The sequence below is a fragment of the Callospermophilus lateralis genome, chromosome 7 (assembly GCF_048772815.1).
Source record: "Callospermophilus lateralis isolate mCalLat2 chromosome 7, mCalLat2.hap1, whole genome shotgun sequence".
NCBI lineage: Eukaryota > Metazoa > Chordata > Mammalia > Rodentia > Sciuridae > Callospermophilus > Callospermophilus lateralis.
Window position 1 is genome coordinate 42,808,345 of NC_135311.1, and position 23,773 is coordinate 42,832,117.

At 42.2% G+C, this 23,773-nt stretch overlaps 3 pseudogenes; 1 reads left to right on the forward strand and 2 right to left on the reverse strand.

Moving 5' to 3' along the window:
• Nucleotides 1-1,675: 1,675 nt before the first annotated feature.
• LOC143641960 (guanine nucleotide-binding protein G(I)/G(S)/G(O) subunit gamma-5 pseudogene) lies at nt 1,676-2,525 on the forward strand (annotated as a pseudogene).
• Nucleotides 2,526-9,334: 6,809 nt separating this feature from the next.
• LOC143641961 (palmitoyltransferase ZDHHC19-like) lies at nt 9,335-15,559 on the reverse strand (annotated as a pseudogene).
• A 17-nt stretch (nt 15,560-15,576) lies between these two features.
• Nucleotides 15,577-23,188, reverse strand: LOC143641962 (guanine nucleotide-binding protein G(I)/G(S)/G(O) subunit gamma-5 pseudogene; annotated as a pseudogene).
• Nucleotides 23,189-23,773: the final 585 nt, after the last annotated feature.

Consider the following 23,773-nt stretch of genomic DNA (forward strand, 5'->3'; position numbering starts at 1 on the left):
TCTGAAACTATAACCCAAATATAAATCTTTTCTCCTTTCTAGTTGTATATCTTAAGTATTTTGTCAGTGACACAAAGCTGATCAACAAACTGAATTCCAATCTTTTCCTTGGACATATTACCACAAATCAGTTGGATAATCACTTTGGCACACACTGAGACTGACTGGGGCAGGATAGGTGTTCAATAAAATTTATTGCATATTCAGTTGAATGAATTGAAGCTTTACTGCATCAGTTCCAGCTGTGATTTGCATAGAACAGGGACCAACTCTAGTTATACAAAGCAAATAGAGAAATTCCTGGAAGGGTATCAGGAGTTCATAGAATTAAGGCAGTTATCTGGCTTGTGGCAAATTGCAGAATCAAGGCAGTTCCATGGAGCTGGCACAAATCCACAGGTTTATGAATAATCTGTCCCTAGAATCGCCATTAGCCCCACCTCTAGCATCCCTTCTGATCCAGGATTCAAATTCCTGGGACTTTAATGGTCTAAATTACCTGTTTGAAATAATTAACCCAAAGGAGAAAAAGGAAGGGTCTTCCAATCCCAAGATGGGAGGTTGCAATGGAAGACACATCCTAAGAATTGTTCCAATAAAGCCTTCACACAATAAGAAAAATTTCAAAAAAGAATATGGTGGTAATAGAAGAGGGGAATTAGATATTGCACTGTGAAGAAAGACAAATGTCATTCACATTGATACTAAAAGAGAGATGGGCTGGGTGGGGGGGGGTGGCGGTTACTGGTAAAGGAGGAAATATAAGGGTGTAGTTTCAGAAGAAGGAGAAAGTGACCATCACAGTCCTCATGTAGCTGGCCAGACAGCTACAAGAACCTGGACAATGGGGTACAGAAAATAAGTATTTCATGGAGTTCCCAGGCTAACACAGGAGCTGAACAAATATTTGTTAATTGAATTCACAACAAAATGGAAACCTAAAACATGCTATTTAGATACAAGGAACTGAGTTTTCTTCTGTTAGCTCAGTGAGGAATGTGTCCCCATAAAGAGTGACTCATCCCTAGAACCAGTTGAGACTTCCCATTTACTCTTAGGCCCTTATCAAATTACTCAGTTATATTTTGACTTCTGTGTCAGAAGAATGGGGTCTCCATGAAGTTAGTCTTGGGCTTTCCCAGACTTCAGCTACACTGGAATGACTGCTTTCATGCTCCCAAGAGACATGCTTCTCTTTCTGGGTTTTCAGATAAAGAATCAGCCCTTAACCAGGTGAATGAGAAGTAATACTCCATTTATGCATGTTGTGTCAAAATGCATTCTACTGTCATGTAGAATAGAACAATTAAAAAAAAATCAGCCCTTAATTCCTGGCAATTATTTTTCTCTTTTTCTATAAGAATCTCTTTTCTAGCCAATCGCAGTGGTGCACAGACAGTAATCCCAGTGGCTCGGGAGTCTAAGAAAGGAGGATCCTGAGTTCAAAGCCAGCTTCAGGATAGTGAGGTGCTAAGCAACTCGTGATACCCTGTCCCTAAAGAAAATACAAAAAAGGCATGGAATGTGACTCTGTGGTCAAGTGCCCTGATTTCAATCCATAGCCCCCCCCTGAGAAAAAGAATCTTCTCTGCTGCACGCTGCCCAGTCATCTGGCCCAGCTGACGGTGACCTGTGGAACCTCTGACAGAAGAGTCACCTGGCCCTCGAATGCACCATGTCTTGTTCCTCCAGCGTTGACACTATGAAGAAGGTGGTTCAGCAGCTCTTGCTGGAGGCCGGACTCAACCACATGAAGGTTTCCCAGGCAGTTGCAGACTTGAAAAAATTTTGTCTGCAGAATGCTCACCATGATCCCCTACTGACTGAAGTATCTTCATGTACAAGTTCCTTCAGACCCCAGAAAGTCTATTCCTTTTTTGTAGTCATCTTTCTGAGGTTTCCCAAACCCACTGCTCAAGAACCAGTGAATATTCAAGAGAGCTTAATTTGAAGCCTGTACAAAAAATTTGCCTGTAACACATGTACCAAAATACAATCTTCTACTTTTGTCAATCTTTAACATCTACCTCTCTGAATTTTCATGAATTTCTCATTCACAAGGGTAATTATTTTATATACACTGGCAGCAACATACAATAAAATATTGATTTATTTTTTAGTACCGGGGATTGAACCCAAGGACATTCAACCACTGAGCCACATCCCCAGCCCTATTTTGTGTTTTTATTTAGAGACAGGATCTCACTGAGTTGTTTAGTGCCTTGCTTTTGCTGAGGCTGGCTTTGAACTCTCGATTCTCCTGTCTCAGTCTCCCCGGCTGCTAGGATTACAGACAGGTGCCACTGCACCTGGCTCAAAATACTTGGTATTAAAAAAGAAAAAAAAAACTTTCTTCTTCCTCTTGCAGAGAAGCCACATAACCCAGATTTGAATCCTGGTGTACTATAAATCTGAATTTCAATCTTAGGTCTTTCCCATATTTGCTGGTTTTCTCATCTTCTTGAATATGACCATAGCCAGTTCATTACTCTGAGAAAATCCTGTCCTACAGGAATTTTGAGTGAAAATATACTTAAAGTTCCAGACACATAAAATACTGGATTTCTCATGATACCCAGCCATTAGGTCGTGTCCAAAAGATAGACTTATTAAAAATAGTGCTCAAGGGCTGGGGATGTACCTCAGTGATAAATTGGTTGCTTGCATGAGGCCCTGGGTTCTATTCCCAGCATTTAAAACAAAAGAAAAGTTCAAGATACCACCTCCCCTCACCCAAAAATAATATGTTAGACAGGTGTGGTGGCACCTGTTATCCCAGTGGCTTTGGAGGATGAGGCAGGAGAACTGTGGGTTCAAAGCCAGCCCTAGCAACTTAGTGAGGGATTAAGAAACTTAGTGAGACTCTATCTCTAAATAAAATACAAAAACATGCTGGGGATGTTGCTCAGGGGCTAAGCAACCCTGGGTTCAATTCCCAGTACCAAAAAAAAAAAAAAAAAAGAATATGTTAGCTGGAACATGAGACTGATCAAATTATGTGCATGCAAGAATATGGTATAATGAATCCCAGTATTATGTAAAATTTTACTAATAAAAATAAATAAATAAATTGCAATTTTTTACTTGGGGGAAAAAAAGCAATGTATTATCATATCAACAACCCCAGAAAAAATCTGTAAATTGAAGGCTGGCATCATAAATGTATCTGGTGGATACAAATAATCATTTTCTAGAAACCCATTATTTTGTCATACATATATATTTCCTTAGGTACTATAAGAGCTTGAATAAAATTTCCCAGTAGAATCTCTCCATTCTGGTCCAACGGTGTCATTCAGTGATGGAGCAATTGCCTAGCTCATGTGAGGCTCTGGGTTTGATCCACAGCACAGGGATCTCCCAAATCCTTTAAAGAAACAAGTGGTTCGGTACACAAAGATGTTTTTTAGATAGACGGAAGGTCACCACAGTGTAAAAGTAACGTGTAAAGCTTGAAATTACTACAGAGAATTAAATAAATTATAATATAAATTATAATAATTTGTTATAGATTTTTATGTAGCCGTCGTTAAGAGATTCTGCAGAAATATATTTACTCACAAGTGGCTTTCTGAGATAGTAACATGCAGTGAGAGTGGTCTGTCAGAGATTCCACCATGGGTATGGTCGGGCAAAAACCACAGAAGGCAATGGTGCAGCCCATCACCCTCTTCTTCAGATGCTTGCAAAATACGTGCCAATTTCAGGGGTGGTTCTATGAGCAAATGAATATAATGATAAGAGCTGTATCATTGGTTTTGATGAGTACATGAGCATTGTATCAGATGATGAGAACAGATTTATTTTAAAACAGTCAAGAAAACAACTGGGTTGGATCATACTAAAAGAAGATAATATTGGGCTGGATACAGTGATGCCTGCCTGTAATTCCTGCAGCTTGGGAGGCTAAGACAGGAGGATCTCAGATTCAAAGCCAGCCTCAGTAAAATCAAGGTGCTAAGCAAATCAGTGAGACCCTGTCTGTAAAATAAAATACCAAATAGGTCTGGGGATATGGGCTCAGTGGTCAAGTGTCATGAGTTCAATCCCCAGTACCCCCCTACCCAGAAAAAGAGATAATATTATTCTGTCACAAAGTGCCTCCAACTAGAAATGATAACTGAAAGCCTGGGACTGTAGCTCAGTGGTAGAGCACCCGAATCACACATGTGAGGCACTGGGTTTGATCCTCAGTACCACATAAAAATAAATAAAGACATTGTGTCCAACTACACCTAAATATATATATATATATATATATATATATATATATATATATATATATATATATATATATATATATATTTAGGTTAAACATTTTTTTCATATTGTTTTTGTTACCTTTTTGATATTATCAGATGAGAATGCTGTGGGGTTGATTTTATTTTTAAAAGTTCTGGGCCAGGACAGTGGCACATGCCTAAATTCAGGAGGCTGAGACAAGTCTATCACAAGTTGAAGGCTAGCCTTAGCAACTTAATAAAAAGTAAAAAGAAATGATCATTGCATCCTTTTTGCCTTGATATTAGCCTCTTCAAGGACCCCATTTTTGGGTACAGGGGATTGAAGTAGGGGCTTTCACATGCTAGGCAAGTGCCCTACTAACGAGCACCATACCCAGCCAATCCCCCTCATTTTTAGACAGGGTCCACCTGAGTTGCCCAAGCTGGCATAAAATTTGCCATCTTTCTGCCTCAGCCTTTTGAGTAGTGGGGATGAGGAGACATGTCCTGCAATGATTGGCTGAGAATAGATTTTTCAAAAAACTTTTTCTCAAGGATATCTCTTAAGAAGATACAGGAACAAAACTGTGTCCAGGAAAACAATTTAAAATGTATATTGAAGGCATGTCTCCCACATGAGCTTTTGGAGGACACACAATATCAAACGATGACACACTGGTTGGAGGATTATAGGCTGGTAGGTTTTCCTTTCAACACTTCAAAATTTCACTCAACTCTCTTTCTCTAGCACATTTTATGAGAAGTCCACTAAGATTCTTATCTTGGCTCCTCTATGACTAAGATTATTTCTTTAAATACCATCTCTTTGGCTTTGATTTTCAGCAATTTGAAAGATGGTAGGTGTAGATTTTGGGTATTTGCCTTGTTTGATGTTCTCAGAACTCCCTGTATCTATTACTTCATAAAAGTTTTCTGTCATTATCACTCGAAGTCTTTCCTCAACTCTGTTCTATTTTGCTTCTCCTCCTCCGATTCCAACTGCACATGTGTTTATCTTTTGCAATTGCCCCGTTGTTCTTAAATTTTCTGTTTCAATTTTTCTTTTCTCTTTGCAATTTTGCCTGAGAAATTTCTTCTGAACTATCTTCAAGTTCACTAATATTCTCCCCAGTCATGTCCAGGCTACTAGTGAGCCCATCAAAGGTGTTAAGCATTCATCTTAGTCATTTTATCTCCAGTCTTTCCTTTTTTTTCTTGTTTACCATTTCCATCATTAGCTTACATTATCTATCTTTTCTTTAATATTCTTGTTCAGCTATAACCCTCTATAACCCTTAGGATCTCAATCATAGTTGTTTCAAATCCCTGTCTGATAATTCCCACAGACTCATCAATTGAGGGTCTCATTTGAATGCTTGCTTTATGTCCTTAGACTTTCTTTCTTCTTGCTTTTTAGTATGTATACCTTGTAATAATTTTTGATTGAACGCTAGAGAGTGTACTGAATAAAATGAACTGGTAAATAGGCCAATTATTTGGTGAGATTTTGTGCTCATCTGTCTAGAAGTTCGGTCATGTTTAGTGTTTTCTCTTTCATCTCTAATTCTCTAAAGTTGTGCGGAGGCTTTTTGGTATAGTGGCACAGTAGAGAGGAAGGAAGGATTCTGTGGTCTATGATTATATCATGGTGTTGAGTGAGCCTGTATTGCTGGGGTGTGACTTTCACTGGTGTTTCCTACTTTTTCCACCACCACTAGCACCTTGCAGGAGATAAGAGCCTGGAGTAGGAGAAACGCCTTCCCCCTCGAGGGACAAGGCTCTGGTGAAATCCTTGTACTTGGAGAGTAGGTTTCTGTTCTGGAGAATGGTTGCTCTTTTCACAATGGTTACCTCCATGTCTAGGTTCACTATTCTCAAGGGACCTAAATGTCGTCTGCCCTCTGGGATTCACCAGTCAGGGCTCCTTTCCATTATTGGCAGCACCCATCTCAGGCACTGATCCCATGCTCCAACTTCACTCCCTTTCTACTCAGGCCCCTGACAGCAACCCCTCCTGAAGTCACCTGCTTGGTGGTTGGTGGCAAGGACTCTGGAGCCAGACCTCATAAGTCCAAATCACAGCTCTACAACTGTCCAGCAGGGAGACCTTGGGTAGCACTTAGCACCTGGTCACTCAATTTCCCTATCTGTAAAACAAGGAATTGTGGGTTATTTCATGTAAACCACATAGAACAGTGGTTGTACCACAAAGTGCCCTGTGTGCTGAAGACAGACCACGATATATGCTGATGTAGAAGGGGAAAAGGTACACTCATACACTGGTGGTGGGACTGCAAATTGGTGCAACCCAATCTGGAAAGAAGTATGGAGATTCCTTTGAAAACTTGGAATAGAACCACCATTTGACCCAGCTATCCCTCTCTTAGGTCTATACCTAAATGACTGAAAATCAGCATATTACACGGACACAGTCATATCAATGTTTATAGCAGCTCAATTCACAATTGCTAAACTGTGGAAACAGCCTGGATGCCCGTCAATAGATGAATGGATCGAGAAACTGTGGTATATATACCTAATGGAATATTACTCAGCATTAAAAGAGAATAAAATTACGACATGTAATGAATGGAGTTAGAGAATATCATGCTAAATCAAGTAAGCCAATCCCCAAAATCCAAAGGCTGAATGTTCACTCTGATAAGGAAAAATGGAGGAACTTTTATCTGGCAAAGGGGAGGCAGAGGTGAGGAGGGGGCATGGGGGTAGGAAAGATGGTGGAATGAGATGGACATCATTACCCTAGGTACATGTATGAATGCACATATGGTGTGAACACTACATCAGGTACAACCATAGAAATGTAAATTTGTGCTGCAGTTGTGTACAATGAATTAAAATGCATGGTGCTGTCATATATATCTAATGAAAAATACAAAACAAAAAGAGAAACCCTAAGGCTAGCATGGTCTGCTCCAAAGCTCAATAGACCTGGTAGTTATGATTCTAGTACCACTCCTAACCTTTTTCCATGACCCAATGCATGTCATCCCTTCTTCTTGTGCTACAACAGAAATTGACATAAAATTTAGTGGCAGACTGTGACCCAAACATCACTTCATTCTCAGTAGAAACACAACTGACCAAAGATCTGAAAAAAAAATTCAATATTACTAATCACTAGAGAAATGCAATTAAAATCATAATGGGATACCCTCTCACACCTATTAGAATGGCTATTGTCAAAAAGACAAAAGAACCAGTGGCACATGCCTTAATCTCAGTAACTCAGGAGGCTGAGGCAGGAGGATTATAAATTCAAGGTAAACCTTAGCAACTCAGTGAGACCTGATCTCAAAATAAAAAGTAAAAAGGTCTCCAGATGGCTATCAGGGGTAAAGTCCCCCTGGATTCAACCCCCATCATAACTAAAAGAAAAAGAAAGACAAAAGATTTTAAGTACTGGTCAGGATGTGGAGAAACTAGAATTCTTGTACTATGTTTGGAGGAATGTAAATTAGTACAGTCATTATGGAAATTAGTATGGGAAGTTTCTTTAAAAATTAAAAATAGAGCTCAGTTGGGAGAGTGGTTGCCTTGCATGGACAAGGCCCTGGGTTCAATTCCCAGCACCAAAAAAAAAAACAAAAACAAAATCAAAAAACTACCCTATGGTCCAGCCAATCGGTGGATGAATGGATACAGACAATGTGGTTTAGAAATATAAGGGGATACTCTTTAGTCTTTAAAAAAAATAAGGAAATTCTGTCATTTATGACAAATGAATGAGGCCAAAGGACGTTTTATGGGGGGAAATAGCCACGCACAGGGCAACAATCACATGATCTCACCTACATGTGGAATCGATAAAAGTTGAACTCATAGAAACAGAGAGCAGAATGGTGACTGCCAGGGGCCCAGGAGTGGCTGGGCTTTGGAGGGAGAAGATGCTGGTCTCAGGAGAACAAATTACACTTAGATGAGAGGGATGAGCTTATGGGATCTATTGTGCAATATAATGACTACAGTTAATAATAACACACAACAGAAAGAGTACAGTTGATAATGTTATCTACACTAAAAATGACTCAAAGAGTTGATTTTAAGGGTCCTCACCAGAAATAAGAATATGAAGTAATGTATATGTTAGAAAGATTGACTCAGACATTCTTCAATGTAACTTTTGTCAAATTATGTTATATGCCATACATATGTACAAATTATTATTATTATTGTTATTATCATCATCATCAGGGATTGAACCTAGGATTGTTTAAACATTGAGTCACATCCCCAGCTCATTTTATTTTTGAGAGAGAATTACATCATAAATCCCACCATGAAAGTGAGTAAACTGGGAAGATATTTAATTGTTAGATTTCTACCTCCTTCCACAATCTGGAGCTTTGTTACAACAAAAAGAAAGAAGTGGAGCTAGGATGAGCAATGAGTGTCTGAAACCTGGAACCCGCACACTCAGGTTCATATTTCCATTCCTTAAGCTCCATGTGCTTCATCTTCAGGGCCAGCCCAACCTCAGGAGCCTCCCCCAACACATGTGTGACCCACAGACATCCCTCTCCCAATGCACACCCACTATTCCTCACAACCTATAAAGCTGCAGCCTCGCCACTCCCTGGGGGGCCCTGCCCATGTGTTGGAGATGTGGGCCCAGGGAGCTCTGTGGGACGGTGTTGACGGGAATATTGTGGTGAGAACCGTGTGTGCACTGGGTCCCCTTGCTCAGGGTCCCACTCTGTGCCTTCCTCCTGCTGCATCCAAGTAGCTGCAGACATGTACCTGGGGCGTGATAGACCAAATGCAGGGAGTCACTACCCACCTTGGCCTTGTCCCCATGACCACCCTCACCCTCATCTTGGAAAGCACAGAGCCCAGGGTTCCCAGCCAGGAGTCTCATCCCGGCTGCATTTCCCCTCTACCCCATTTTTTAGGGCAAGAACCTAGAAGGGCAATGAATAGGGACGTTCCCAGGGGCTCCCAGAGTGCCCTGGAGAAAACCCCAAAGGAAAGGACAATGGGTGACAGGGCCTGGGAGCTGGGGTCAGGGACCAAAGAAGAAAACCTACCTTTATCTCACCCCACTCCCACCAGCCCCAGAAGTTCACCACTTGAGCCTTCAGTTTACCAACTCACTTGGGTCCCACTGGCATACAAATTGTCAAATACCAGTTGTTGGCACAGCCCTGGTCGAAGGGGTTGTTGTTCCAGAGTGATTTGCCCTGGAGGGAGATGGGGATGGGAAGAGGAGCTCAGAATCAGCAGGACTGGGCAAGGCCATCTCCCAGTGACTCCTCCTAAGTCAGTCAGCTAAGCCAGGGCTCAGCCCAGGCCTGGAGCAAGATTCTAAGGGCAGGGGAGCCCAAGAGTGACCCAGGGCCTCCTGCCTTCCTATGCTCCTTTGGAAGAGTGACCTCCCTCGACCCACTTGTGAGCAGCTCTCTCCAGACTGTGCTGACACTGCACTTCTTTCTCCTGCCTTCTCAGGGCTCCTCATCATCCTGTGCCTCCCTGTGCAAGACCCTTGTTCTGTCTCCATTAGCCACACCCGTCCTCTTACCTCATCCTTCCACACACCCCCGTTTTTTAAAAAATATTTTTTAGTTGTTGATAGAACTTATTATTTTTTTTTAATTTGTATGGGGTGCTGAGGATCGAACTGAGTGCCTCACACATGCTAGGCAAGGTCTCTGCCACTGAGCTACAACCCCAGGCCCTTTAAGATACCTTTTAAACTCTTCCTTGTGCTGCTCAATTGCTCCAAAGACAATGTCACCACCCCACTCCCACTTCATTTCCCCACCTCTCTTTTTTTTTCTAAAATTATGCCTTAATTGAATTTCACTATCAGGGAGGACAGGGGCAGTGGGGAGGCCCAATCATAGTTTCCTAGTCAAAAATCACATGGCCCAGGAAAATCTGGGCTGAAGGCCTTCAGTACACAAAGCAGTAAAGGTCAAGCTCAAAGTAAAGGCAGACCACAAGGCTGATGAATAAAAGCCAAGTACAGAGTCTCAGGTGGGAGGAGGACCAGATATGGCAGTGGTGGGCTGGGGAGTAAAAGGATGGGAGGTGATGAGCAGGTAGGCTCCTCTGTCTGTTCACTGTCTCGGAGTCTGAAGCATCCCCTCCCCCACTGATGGTGCCCACCAGTCTTACTGAAAGAGCCTTTAGTGAAGAGATTGCCATACTAAAGGAATCCCAGGACAGAGATGTCCACCCCTATCATTCCTATTTTACACTAAAAAGAAAAAGCAATGAAGAAACACAGATTGGAAAGAAAGTAATGAAAGTGTTCTTCACAGATGACAATTTTCTATGTAGAATGTACTACAGCCACAAAATGCTGAGGGAGAACTCATTGGTTGAGCACCCCTGATTCAACCCCTAGTCCTAGAAAAACAACACTAAGGACATCTGCTCTTGGGAAGATGCTTTGAAGAAAATGGAATGACAAGTCACAGATTGCAAGAAGAGATTTGCAAAACCTAGATCTGGATCTGATGTAGAAAACTCTTAAAACTCAATAAGAAAACAACCATATTTCAAATGGGCAAAAGATTGGAGTAAACGCTTTTGGGGGGAGTGGGTACCACGGATTGAATATAGGGACACTCAACCACTGAGCCACATCCCCAGTCCATTTTTTTTTTGTATTTTATTAGAGACAGGGTCTCACAGAGTTGCTTAGTGCCTCGCTTTGCTGAGGCTGGCTTTGAACTCGGAATCCTCCTGTCTCAGCCTCCCAAGCTGCTGGGATTACAGGTGTGCGCCACTGTGCCCTGCCAGGAGTAAACATTTTACCAAAGACCCACTGAAGGCCAAACAGACATGAAAATAGGCTCAACATCATTACTCATTAGGAAAACACAACCTGGAACCTTAATGAAATACTATGACTCATTTAATAAGACATGTTTGATTAAAAGACAAAACAAAATAACAAAGGACAGTGTGAGGGGCTGGGGTTGTGGCTCAGTGGTAGAATGCTTGCCTAGTGTGTGTGAGGCACTGAATTCAATTCTTAGCACTGCAATAAATAAATAAAAGGTCAACTGATACCTAAAAGATATTTGAAAAAAAAAAAGTGTGAAATGTTGGTGAGGATGTGAAGCAACTGGAATTCTCAAATATTGCTGGTAGAATTTAGAAACCTTGCAGTTGTTTTGGAAGACAAATTTGGCAATTTCCTGCAAAATTCCACATGTGTTTACCTTATCACTCAGCAATGCCACCCTTAAGAATTTATTCAACAAAAATGAAAACTTATGTTCACATGCCTGTGCATCAATGTATGGGGCAGCTTTATTTATAACTATCCCAAACTAGGTAGGCATAGTGGCCCACACCTATAATCCCAGAGGCTTGGGAGCCTGAAGCAAGAGGATGGCAAGTTCAAAGTCAGCCTCAGCAACTTAGTGATGCGCTAAGCAACTTAGTGAGACCCTTTCTCAAAATTAAAAAAAAAAAATTTTTAAACATAATGGGAGGGGTGCTAGGAATGTGGCTCAGTGATTAAACACCCCCAGGTTCAATTTCTAGTATGAAAAAAACAAAACAAAACAAACAAAAATACTGGCAAAAACTAGACATAATGTAAAAAATCCTTCGTTTGATGAATGTATAAACAATCTATAGGGCATCCATACGCTTCTACACAGCAATAAAAGAAAATAAAATACTGATATGAGCGACAACATGAATGAATCTCAAATACATTGTCCTAAATAAATAAAGCCAGAGAAAAGAAGGCAATGACTCCATTTACATGTGATCCTGGAAGAAAAGAAAAACAACAACAGGTGAATGAAAGGATATTCTGGAGTAAAGAAACTGCCTAAACTTGATCATGCTGGAGAATGCAGGACAGTATCCATTTGTCAAAATCCCTTATCCTAGACTAAAAGGGTGAATTTTGCAGTTTTAATTTATTCCTCAATAAATGAGTTTTTGTGGTTGTTTTTTTTTTCTTTAAATCCCACCATGGCTCCCAGGTTTCCACTTCATCAAAACTAAATTTCACGCTCAACTTTTAGGGGCTTTTTAATCTTGACTCCCACGGGGTCAACTTCATTGCCCATGCCACCTTGGGTTTGATTTAGAATCGTTCCTTCCTCATTTCCTTAACATCCTACTTTCGGGTTTCTGTGCCTTTTGGCAAAGGTGTGCCTCTCACAGACAACACCCTCCTGTCTTCCACCTTTGCAAAATCACACCTAGGACAGGAAGAGTGGCATGTCCTCCTCTACAATGCTCGCCTCGCCAAACTCAGTTTCTTGCAGGCTGCTACACCACTCAGGACCGACCCCCGTCTCAAGCGTTTTCCTAGGTGTCTGCTGGTGTTATTCTGATCGCAGGGTTCTTATCAACACAAGCGCAGGATGCAGCCATCCCTCAAATAACAGGCTCTCCATGCAATGCACCCACGAGGAAGAATGACCACTGAGCTCCAGGGGGAGGAAAGATTCGAGCTGCATCTTAAGGGGTGGGTCTGGAAGGACTCATGAGGCACCATCAGGACCAAGGGCAGTGTAGATCAGCCGAAAGTGCCGGATTCCCAAAGATGCAAGATGCCTCAGCACCATCTGGTATTGCAGTACTTGCTGACCTTGCTCAATGACACAGCCTGTATCTTCAGGATCAGAATGACAGGCAGCAGGAGTACCAAGACGGGTACAGCTACTGCGATGCTGTGCATATACAAGCAAAGAAGAACAGACAAACTGTTCTCTCCTGGCCCAGCTCAATGACCGACACGCCCTCATTAGCCCCGCCCTGGCTGGCCCCGCCCACCCACTTTCTCCTCCCTGGACTGGACAATTAATCCAGCACACCCATGAAAAACCTCACCCCACCAAGCTGTCCTCCCACTTGACCCTTTTCAACCTTCATTACCCCACTTCTTGGCCTCCCTAGATTCTTAACTCCATAGTCCATCCTACCACGCCCATCTCCCTGACCCCACTCGCCTTCAACATGTCCTTCATAGGTCCTCCCAAGTAGCTTCTCCCTTTAGCATTGCCCACAACATCAGCCGTCCCTCGGTTAACCCCGCCTCTTGGCTCACCTGCCCCTTGGCTGTCTGTCCCTCCCCAAAACCCATTCTCTTCCAAGTGTGGGCCCTTGGGTCTGGGTGGATACGCCATGGCTGAGTCCAGGGACAAGGGCATGTGTCTTGTACGAATGAGAAAAAGCACACTGGTAGCCAGAAGAACAACCAGATAAAGGCACAGGGACACCAGCAGCAGCACGAATACGTGGAAATTTTTTTGACCTACACAATTGTTTACCCACAGGCAGTGGTGGTCAAAGTCCTAGGGGAGAGAAGGCAGACCTTGAGGGTCTATTTGCTTAGCCCAATACCCCAAATCTTGAGGCCCCCCCTCAACCCAGCCCAGAGACCACCTGCTCTTGGCCCTGCACATGAGCTCCCATCTCCAGGGTGAAACCAGCACGTCCATGGATAGAGCACAGTTAGGACGCCATGGCTCATCAGGTCATTTGTCATGAGTGAGGTCTTTAGAGACAAGACCTGCCTGGTGTCACTTTGAGCAGGATACAGAAAAGCTCTGAAGCTGTATTTTTTCAGATACTGGGTAAGGATGAGAAGAATTTCTTGCCCAGCAAGCCTTCTGTACTTGGAAAACCGTGCAAGGTGTGCACATGAGAGAAGAGCACTCGGAACCCCGGAAATCCTCAATTGGACACCCAGAGGTGGACAGGCAACGATACCCAGAACAGGGCAGCAGCCGGCCTAAAGTTATGGGTATCTAGTATCAGCAAGCTAGTGGGACAGTCACTGCCTTTCCTCCCCTTCACTCCACCAGGCTCAGCACAGATGGTGCCCTTTGCATGTCAGCACCTGTGCAAGCAAGGCCAGCGTCTCAGGACAAGTGCATAACTGGAGGCAATAACATATATAAGTGACCAAGAGTGGCTGAGAGCCACTTGTACCAGTGTGGGAAGATGATCTCATACCCACCCCTGGAACACATATGATGTGAGGTTCCTGGTCCTGGCCAGGTGCCCTGGGATGGGTTGCTGAGTGTACAGGAAGGAGGAGTACTTACCTCCACACAGATATTACAGAAGGGACAGTGGTGGGACCGGGGTGGGCGATGGAAAGAACACTTCGAGCACCACTGCAGGCGAAAGGTCGTGTTGTTAACTTGTGCTATGTATTGAATGTTCGGGTCCTCTTCTAAGGAGCCTGGCATGGAAAGTGATTTGGGCAGTGGTAGGAGGCGCTTCCACCACTCTACTGCTTGGGGCCGTCCCATAGCATCATTGGGCAACAAGAAGGGTGGGGAGGAGGAGGGCAGGGGAATCCCAGTCCCTGTTGAGCAAGCTGACCACTCAGATGGGCGGCAGTCAGAGAGAAAGGGCTGTCCAGCCACAGGAGCTCTATACAGAGCTCTCCCCTTTTGGAATAGTGATCAGTGCTTGAAGTCGTGTGTAAAATGGGAAGGAGGAGGAGTGAACTGCGTGGTTTGGAAGAGCCTGCTGGCCTCTCTTGCCAGCCTGCCCAGTCCTTCCTTCTAAAGCAGCTGGAACACCTCCAGGATTCTGTTTTTTCGCACTTCAGTGGCTTGGGAAATGAAGTGCCAGGGCCCAAGTAATGATGACATGGATGGAAGGGCTCCTGAGGCCACGGGGGCGAGGGGTGGGGTTGAGGGGGGTTAGCATGTTTGAAATCACCCCTACAGGCATCAGCCCTTGGGATACCACCTCCATCTCCAGGGGTCTGAGGCCTTACCTTTGTGTAAAATGCCTGGGTCTGACCCATTGGGGAAAATGAAGCTGCAGAAGGACACTACAAAGAATAGGCCCGAAACCACGGCAAATTCTCACTGCCCATTCTGAGCCAACCACCGGCACCTGAAACCAGAGCCAGACTCAGTCCCAGTCTGGGGAAACCCAGAGCTCCCCACAATGCCTAGTTCACCTGAGGTAGGACTCACTCGCCTTAAGGACAGATCTAAATATCCAGGTTAGAGACAGACCATGGAGACTCCACAAAATGTCACCAGCATTACCAGCCTCTCATAGTTCCCTAAATGTGTCAGACACTCCAGACCTCTGTGCTTTCACATTGGGTTCCCTCTAACTCTATATCCTCCTTCCCCTGCTGACCCTCTCTCTCCACTTCCCTCCCTGCCTCTGTACTGTCCTTGTCTATTTCCTCTTCTGTGTCTAAGACATTGACACCTTCCATGGGAGACTCACGGAAAGGCGAAGAAGATGCCACTTATTGTAATAAGAAGTATTGTATTAAAAGCTGGAAACAGGCTTGGTTTCAGCCATGAGGATTCGATCGGAGGTTCATTTGGGGGCATGATACTCTGTGAAGAGGCCATGGCTAGACCACCAAGTCTCACAGACTGAAGCCATCAACGAACTCTTCTGGGTTGGCACCCAGACTGCCATGACAACACAAGTGACATCACAGAGGTTCTGGAATGAGGGCTCTGGCTGCTTCCAGTGACTTCTGAGATCATCCTTCCCCCACCCCCACATACGCACATGTTGTAGACTGGGACATCCTGCTCTTATGATGGTAGCTTTGTTGGAGCTTGTGATGATGTGATGTGGTTTGTCCCATTAAGGTTCAAAGGCTCGAGGGTTGGTCCTCAGTGATGAGGTGGTAGAACCTGAAAGAGGTGGGCCTAGTGGGAGGTAACTCAGTCACTCTGCAAGATGCCCTCTCAAGGGAGTAATGGACTTCTCATGGTCCTCATTTGCTCCTGTACGAGGGAGTTGTTATAAAAAGAGCCAGATTGGTCCCTCCCTGTTTTCTGACCACACAATCTGGTGAACACCCTCACGAGAGATCACTTGCAGGAGCTTCCAAATCTTGGATACTGAGTTAAATAAACCTTACCTCCTTATAAATTATCTGTTCTCGGGTATTTTGTTAGAGTAACAGAAAGCAGGCTAATACAGAGGCCATAAAATATGTGAAGATGGCATGGGGAGAAGTTTGGTGATGGTTATCCCCTTTCAGGCCCAGTGCTAATTGGAGTCAACAGTGCTCATTGCTCATCCTAGCTCCACTTCTTCCTTTTTAATGTAACAGAGCTCCAGTTTGGGGAAGGAGGTAGAAATCTACCAATTAAATATCTTCCCAGTTTACTCACTTCCATGGTGGGATTTATGATGTAATTCTCTCTCAAAAATAAAATGAGCTTGGGATGTGACTCAATGTTTAAACAATCCTAGGTTCAATCCCTGATGATGATGATAATAACAATAATAATAATAATTTGTACATATTTATGGCATATAACATAATTTGAAAACTGTTACATTGAAGAATGTCTGAGTCAAGCTTTTTAACATATACATTACTTCATATTCTTATTTGTGGTGAGGACCCTTAAAATCTACTCTTTGAGTCATTTTTAGTGTAGATAACATTATCAACTGTACTCATTCTGTTGTATGTTATTATTAACTGTAGTCAGTATATTGCACAATAGATCCCTTAAACTCATCCCTCTCATCTAAGTGTAATTTGTTCTCCTGGGACCAGCATCTTCCCCCTCCACAGCTCTGCAACTCCTGGGACCCTGGCAGTCACCATTCTGCTCTCTGTTTCTATGAGTTCAACTTTTATCGATTCCACATGTAGGTGAGATCATGTGATTGTTGCCCTGTGCGTGGCTATTTCCCCCCATAAAACGTCCTTTGGCCTCATTCATTTGTCATAAATGACAGAATTTCCTTATTTTTTTTAAAGACTAAAGAGTATCCCCTTATATTTCTAAACCACATTGTCTGTATCCATTCATCCACCGATTGGCTGGACCATAGGGTAGTTTTTTGATTTTGTTTTTGTTTTTTTTTTTGGTGCTGGGAATTGAACCCAGGGCCTTGTCCATGCAAGGCAACCACTCTCCCAACTGAGCTCTATTTTTAATTTTTAAAGAAACTTCCCATACTAATTTCCATAATGACTGTACTAATTTACATTCCTCCAAACATAGTACAAGAATTCTAGTTTCTCCACATCCTGACCAGTACTTAAAATCTTTTGTCTTTCTTTTTCTTTTAGTTATGATGGGGGTTGAATCCAGGGGGACTTTACCCCTGATAGCCATCTGGAGACCTTTTTACTTTTTATTTTGAGATCAGGTCTCACTGAGTTGCTAAGGTTTACCTTGAATTTATAATCCTCCTGCCTCAGCCTCCTGAGTTACTGAGATTAAGGCATGTGCCACTGGTTCTTTTGTCTTTTTGACAATAGCCATTCTAATAGGTGTGAGAGGGTATCCCATTATGATTTTAATTGCATTTCTCTAGTGATTAGTAATATTGAATTTTTTTTTCAGATCTTTGGTCAGTTGTGTTTCTACTGAGAATGAAGTGATGTTTGGGTCACAGTCTGCCACTAAATTTTATGTCAATTTCTGTTGTAGCACAAGAAGAAGGGATGACATGCATTGGGTCATGGAAAAAGGTTAGGAGTGGTACTAGAATCATAACTACCAGGTCTATTGAGCTTTGGAGCAGACCATGCTAGCCTTAGGGTTTCTCTTTTTGTTTTGTATTTTTCATTAGATATATATGACAGCACCATGCATTTTAATTCATTGTACACAACTGCAGCACAAATTTACATTTCTATGGTTGTACCTGATGTAGTGTTCACACCATATGTGCATTCATACATGTACCTAGGGTAATGATGTCCATCTCATTCCACCATCTTTCCTACCCCCATGCCCCCTCCTCACCTCTGCCTCCCCTTTGCCAGATAAAAGTTCCTCCATTTTTCCTTATCAGAGTGAACATTCAGCCTTTGGATTTTGGGGATTGGCTTACTTGATTTAGCATGATATTCTCTAACTCCATTCATTACATGTCGTAATTTTATTCTCTTTTAATGCTGAGTAATATTCCATTAGGTATATATACCACAGTTTCTCGATCCATTCATCTATTGACGGGCATCCAGGCTGTTTCCACAGTTTAGCAATTGTGAATTGAGCTGCTATAAACATTGATATGACTGTGTCCGTGTAATATGCTGATTTTCAGTCATTTAGGTATAGACCTAAGAGAGGGATAGCTGGGTCAAATGGTGGTTCTATTCCAAGTTTTCAAAGGAATCTCCATACTTCTTTCCAGATTGGGTTGCACCAATTTGCAGTCCCACCACCAGTGTATGAGTGTACCTTTTCCCCTTCTACATCAGCATATATCGTGGTCTGTCTTCAGCACACAGGGCACTTTGTGGTACAACCACTGTTCTATGTGGTTTACATGAAATAACCCACAATTCCTTGTTTTACAGATAGGGAAATTGAGTGACCAGGTGCTAAGTGCTACCCAAGGTCTCCCTGCTGGACAGTTGTAGAGCTGTGATTTGGACTTATGAGGTCTGGCTCCAGAGTCCTTGCCACCAACCACCAAGCAGGTGACTTCAGGAGGGGTTGCTGTCAGGGGCCTGAGTAGAAAGGGAGTGAAGTTGGAGCATGGGATCAGTGCCTGAGATGGGTGCTGCCAATAATGGAAAGGAGCCCTGACTGGTGAATCCCAGAGGGCAGACGACATTTAGGTCCCTTGAGAATAGTGAACCTAGACATGGAGGTAACCATTGTGAAAAGAGCAACCATTCTCCAGAACAGAAACCTACTCTCCAAGTACAAGGATTTCACCAGAGCCTTGTCCCTCGAGGGGGAAGGCGTTTCTCCTACTCCAGGCTCTTATCTCCTGCAAGGTGCTAGTGGTGGTGGAAAAAGTAGGAAACACCAGTGAAAGTCACACCCCAGCAATACAGGCTCACTCAACACCATGATATAATCATAGACCACAGAATCCTTCCTTCCTCTCTACTGTGCCACTATACCAAAAAGCCTCCGCACAACTTTAGAGAATTAGAGATGAAAGAGAAAACACTAAACATGACCGAACTTCTAGACAGATGAGCACAAAATCTCACCAAATAATTGGCCTATTTACCAGTTCATTTTATTCAGTACACTCTCTAGCGTTCAATCAAAAATTATTACAAGGTATACATACTAAAAAGCAAGAAGAAAGAAAGTCTAAGGACATAAAGCAAGCATTCAAATGAGACCCTCAATTGATGAGTCTGTGGGAATTATCAGACAGGGATTTGAAACAACTATGATTGAGATCCTAAGGGTTATAGAGGGTTATAGCTGAACAAGAATATTAAAGAAAAGATAGATAATGTAAGCTAATGATGGAAATGGTAAACAAGAAAAAAAAGGAAAGACTGGAGATAAAATGACTAAGATGAATGCTTAACACCTTTGATGGGCTCACTAGTAGCCTGGACATGACTGGGGAGAATATTAGTGAACTTGAAGATAGTTCAGAAGAAATTTCTCAGGCAAAATTGCAAAGAGAAAAGAAAAATTGAAACAGAAAATTTAAGAACAACGGGGCAATTGCAAAAGATAAACACATGTGCAGTTGGAATCGGAGGAGGAGAAGCAAAATAGAACAGAGTTGAGGAAAGACTTCGAGTGATAATGACAGAAAACTTTTATGAAGTAATAGATACAGGGAGTTCTGAGAACATCAAACAAGGCAAATACCCAAAATCTACACCTACCATCTTTCAAATTGCTGAAAATCAAAGCCAAAGAGATGGTATTTAAAGAAATAATCTTAGTCATAGAGGAGCCAAGATAAGAATCTTAGTGGACTTCTCATAAAATGTGCTAGAGAAAGAGAGTTGAGTGAAATTTTGAAGTGTTGAAAGGAAAACCTACCAGCCTATAATCCTCCAACCAGTGTGTCATCGTTTGATATTGTGTGTCCTCCAAAAGCTCATGTGGGAGACATGCCTTCAATATACATTTTAAATTGTTTTCCTGGACACAGTTTTGTTCCTGTATCTTCTTAAGAGATATCCTTGAGAAAAAGTTTTTTGAAAAATCTATTCTCAGCCAATCATTGCAGGACATGTCTCCTCATCCCCACTACTCAAAAGGCTGAGGCAGAAAGATGGCAAATTTTATGCCAGCTTGGGCAACTCAGGTGGACCCTGTCTAAAAATGAGGGGGATTGGCTGGGTATGGTGCTCGTTAGTAGGGCACTTGCCTAGCATGTGAAAGCCCCTACTTCAATCCCCTGTACCCAAAAATGGGGTCCTTGAAGAGGCTAATATCAAGGCAAAAAGGATGCAATGATCATTTCTTTTTACTTTTTATTAAGTTGCTAAGGCTAGCCTTCAACTTGTGATAGACTTGTCTCAGCCTCCTGAATTTAGGCATGTGCCACTGTCCTGGCCCAGAACTTTTAAAAATAAAATCAACCCCACAGCATTCTCATCTGATAATATCAAAAAGGTAACAAAAACAATATGAAAAAAATGTTTAACCTAAATATATATATATATATATATATATATATATATATATATATATATATATATATATATATATTTAGGTGTAGTTGGACACAATGTCTTTATTTATTTTTATGTGGTACTGAGGATCAAACCCAGTGCCTCACATGTGTGATTCGGGTGCTCTACCACTGAGCTACAGTCCCAGGCTTTCAGTTATCATTTCTAGTTGGAGGCACTTTGTGACAGAATAATATTATCTCTTTTTCTGGGTAGGGGGGTACTGGGGATTGAACTCATGACACTTGACCACTGAGCCCATATCCCCAGACCTATTTGGTATTTTATTTTACAGACAGGGTCTCACTGATTTGCTTAGCACCTTGATTTTACTGAGGCTGGCTTTGAATCTGAGATCCTCCTGTCTTAGCCTCCCAAGCTGCAGGAATTACAGGCAGGCATCACTGTATCCAGCCCAATATTATCTTCTTTTAGTATGATCCAACCCAGTTGTTTTCTTGACTGTTTTAAAATAAATCTGTTCTCATCATCTGATACAATGCTCATGTACTCATCAAAACCAATGATACAGCTCTTATCATTATATTCATTTGCTCATAGAACCACCCCTGAAATTGGCACGTATTTTGCAAGCATCTGAAGAAGAGGGTGATGGGCTGCACCATTGCCTTCTGTGGTTTTTGCCCGACCATACCCATGGTGGAATCTCTGACAGACCACTCTCACTGCATGTTACTATCTCAGAAAGCCACTTGTGAGTAAATATATTTCTGCAGAATCTCTTAACGACGGCTACATAAAAATCTATAACAAATTATTATAATTTATATTATAATTTATTTAATTCTCTGTAGTAATTTCAAGCTTTACACGTTACTTTTACACTGTGGTGACCTTCCGTCTATCTAAAAAACATCTTTGTGTACCGAACCACTTGTTTCTTTAAAGGATTTGGGAGATCCCTGTGCTGTGGATCAAACCCAGAGCCTCACATGAGCTAGGCAATTGCTCCATCACTGAATGACACCGTTGGACCAGAATGGAGAGATTCTACTGGGAAATTTTATTCAAGCTCTTATAGTACCTAAGGAAATATATATGTATGACAAAATAATGGGTTTCTAGAAAATGATTATTTGTATCCACCAGATACATTTATGATGCCAGCCTTCAATTTACAGATTTTTTCTGGGGTTGTTGATATGATAATACATTGCTTTTTTTCCCCCAAGTAAAAAATTGCAATTTATTTATTTATTTTTATTAGTAAAATTTTACATAATACTGGGATTCATTATACCATATTCTTGCATGCACATAATTTGATCAGTCTCATGTTCCAGCTAACATATTCTTTTTTTTTTTTTTTTTTTGGTACTGGGAATTGAACCCAGGGTTGCTTAGCCCCTGAGCAACATCCCCAGCATGTTTTTGTATTTTATTTAGAGATAGAGTCTCACTAAGTTTCTTAATCCCTCACTAAGTTGCTAGGGCTGGCTTTGAACCCACAGTTCTCCTGCCTCATCCTCCAAAGCCACTGGGATAACAGGTGCCACCACACCTGTCTAACATATTATTTTTGGGTGAGGGGAGGTGGTATCTTGAACTTTTCTTTTGTTTTAAATGCTGGGAATAGAACCCAGGGCCTCATGCAAGCAACCAATTTATCACTGAGGTACATCCCCAGCCCTTGAGCACTATTTTTAATAAGTCTATCTTTTGGACACGACCTAATGGCTGGGTATCATGAGAAATCCAGTATTTTATGTGTCTGGAACTTTAAGTATATTTTCACTCAAAATTCCTGTAGGACAGGATTTTCTCAGAGTAATGAACTGGCTATGGTCATATTCAACAAGATGAGAAAACCAGCAAATATGGGAAAGACCTAAGATTGAAATTCAGATTTATAGTACACCAGGATTCAAATCTGGGTTATGTGGCTTCTCTGCAAGAGGAAGAAGAAAGTTTTTTTTTTCTTTTTTAATACCAAGTATTTTGAGCCAGGTGCAGTGGCACCTGTCTGTAATCCTAGCAGCCGGGGAGACTGAGACAGGACAATCGAGAGTTCAAAGCCAGCCTCAGCAAAAGCAAGGCACTAAACAACTCAGTGAGATCCTGTCTCTAAATAAAAACACAAAATAGGGCTGGGGATGTGGCTCAGTGGTTGAATGCCCTTGGGTTCAATCCCCGGTACTAAAAAATAAATCAATATTTTATTGTATGTTGCTGCCAGTGTATATAAAATAATTACCCTTGTGAATGAGAAATTCATGAAAATTCAGAGAGGTAGATGTTAAAGATTGACAAAAGTAGAAGATTGTATTTTGGTACATGTGTTACAGGCAAATTTTTTGTACAGGCTTCAAATTAAGCTCTCTTGAATATTCACTGGTTCTTGAGCAGTGGGTTTGGGAAACCTCAGAAAGATGACTACAAAAAAGGAATAGACTTTCTGGGGTCTGAAGGAACTTGTACATGAAGATACTTCAGTCAGTAGGGGATCATGGTGAGCATTCTGCAGACAAAATTTTTTCAAGTCTGCAACTGCCTGGGAAACCTTCATGTGGTTGAGTCCGGCCTCCAGCAAGAGCTGCTGAACCACCTTCTTCATAGTGTCAACGCTGGAGGAACAAGACATGGTGCATTCGAGGGCCAGGTGACTCTTCTGTCAGAGGTTCCACAGGTCACCGTCAGCTAGGCCAGATGACTGGGCAGCGTGCAGCAGAGAAGATTCTTTTTCTCAGGGGGGGGCTATGGATTGAAATCAGGGCACTTGACCACAGAGTCACATTCCATGCCTTTTTTGTATTTTCTTTAGGGACAGGGTATCACGAGTTGCTTAGCACCTCACTATCCTGAAGCTGGCTTTGAACTCAGGATCCTCCTTTCTTAGACTCCCGAGCCACTGGGATTACTGTCTGTGCACCACTGCGATTGGCTAGAAAAGAGATTCTTATAGAAAAAGAGAAAAATAATTGCCAGGAATTAAGGGCTGATTTTTTTTTTAATTATTCTATTCTACATGACAGTAGAATGCATTTTGACACAACATGCATAAATGGAGTATTACTTCTCATTCACCTGGTTAAGGGCTGATTCTTTATCTGAAAACCCAGAAAGAGAAGCATGTCTCTTGGGAGCATGAAAGCAGTCATTCCAGTGTAGCTGAAGTCTGGGAAAGCCCAAGACTAACTTCATGGAGACCCCATTCTTCTGACACAGA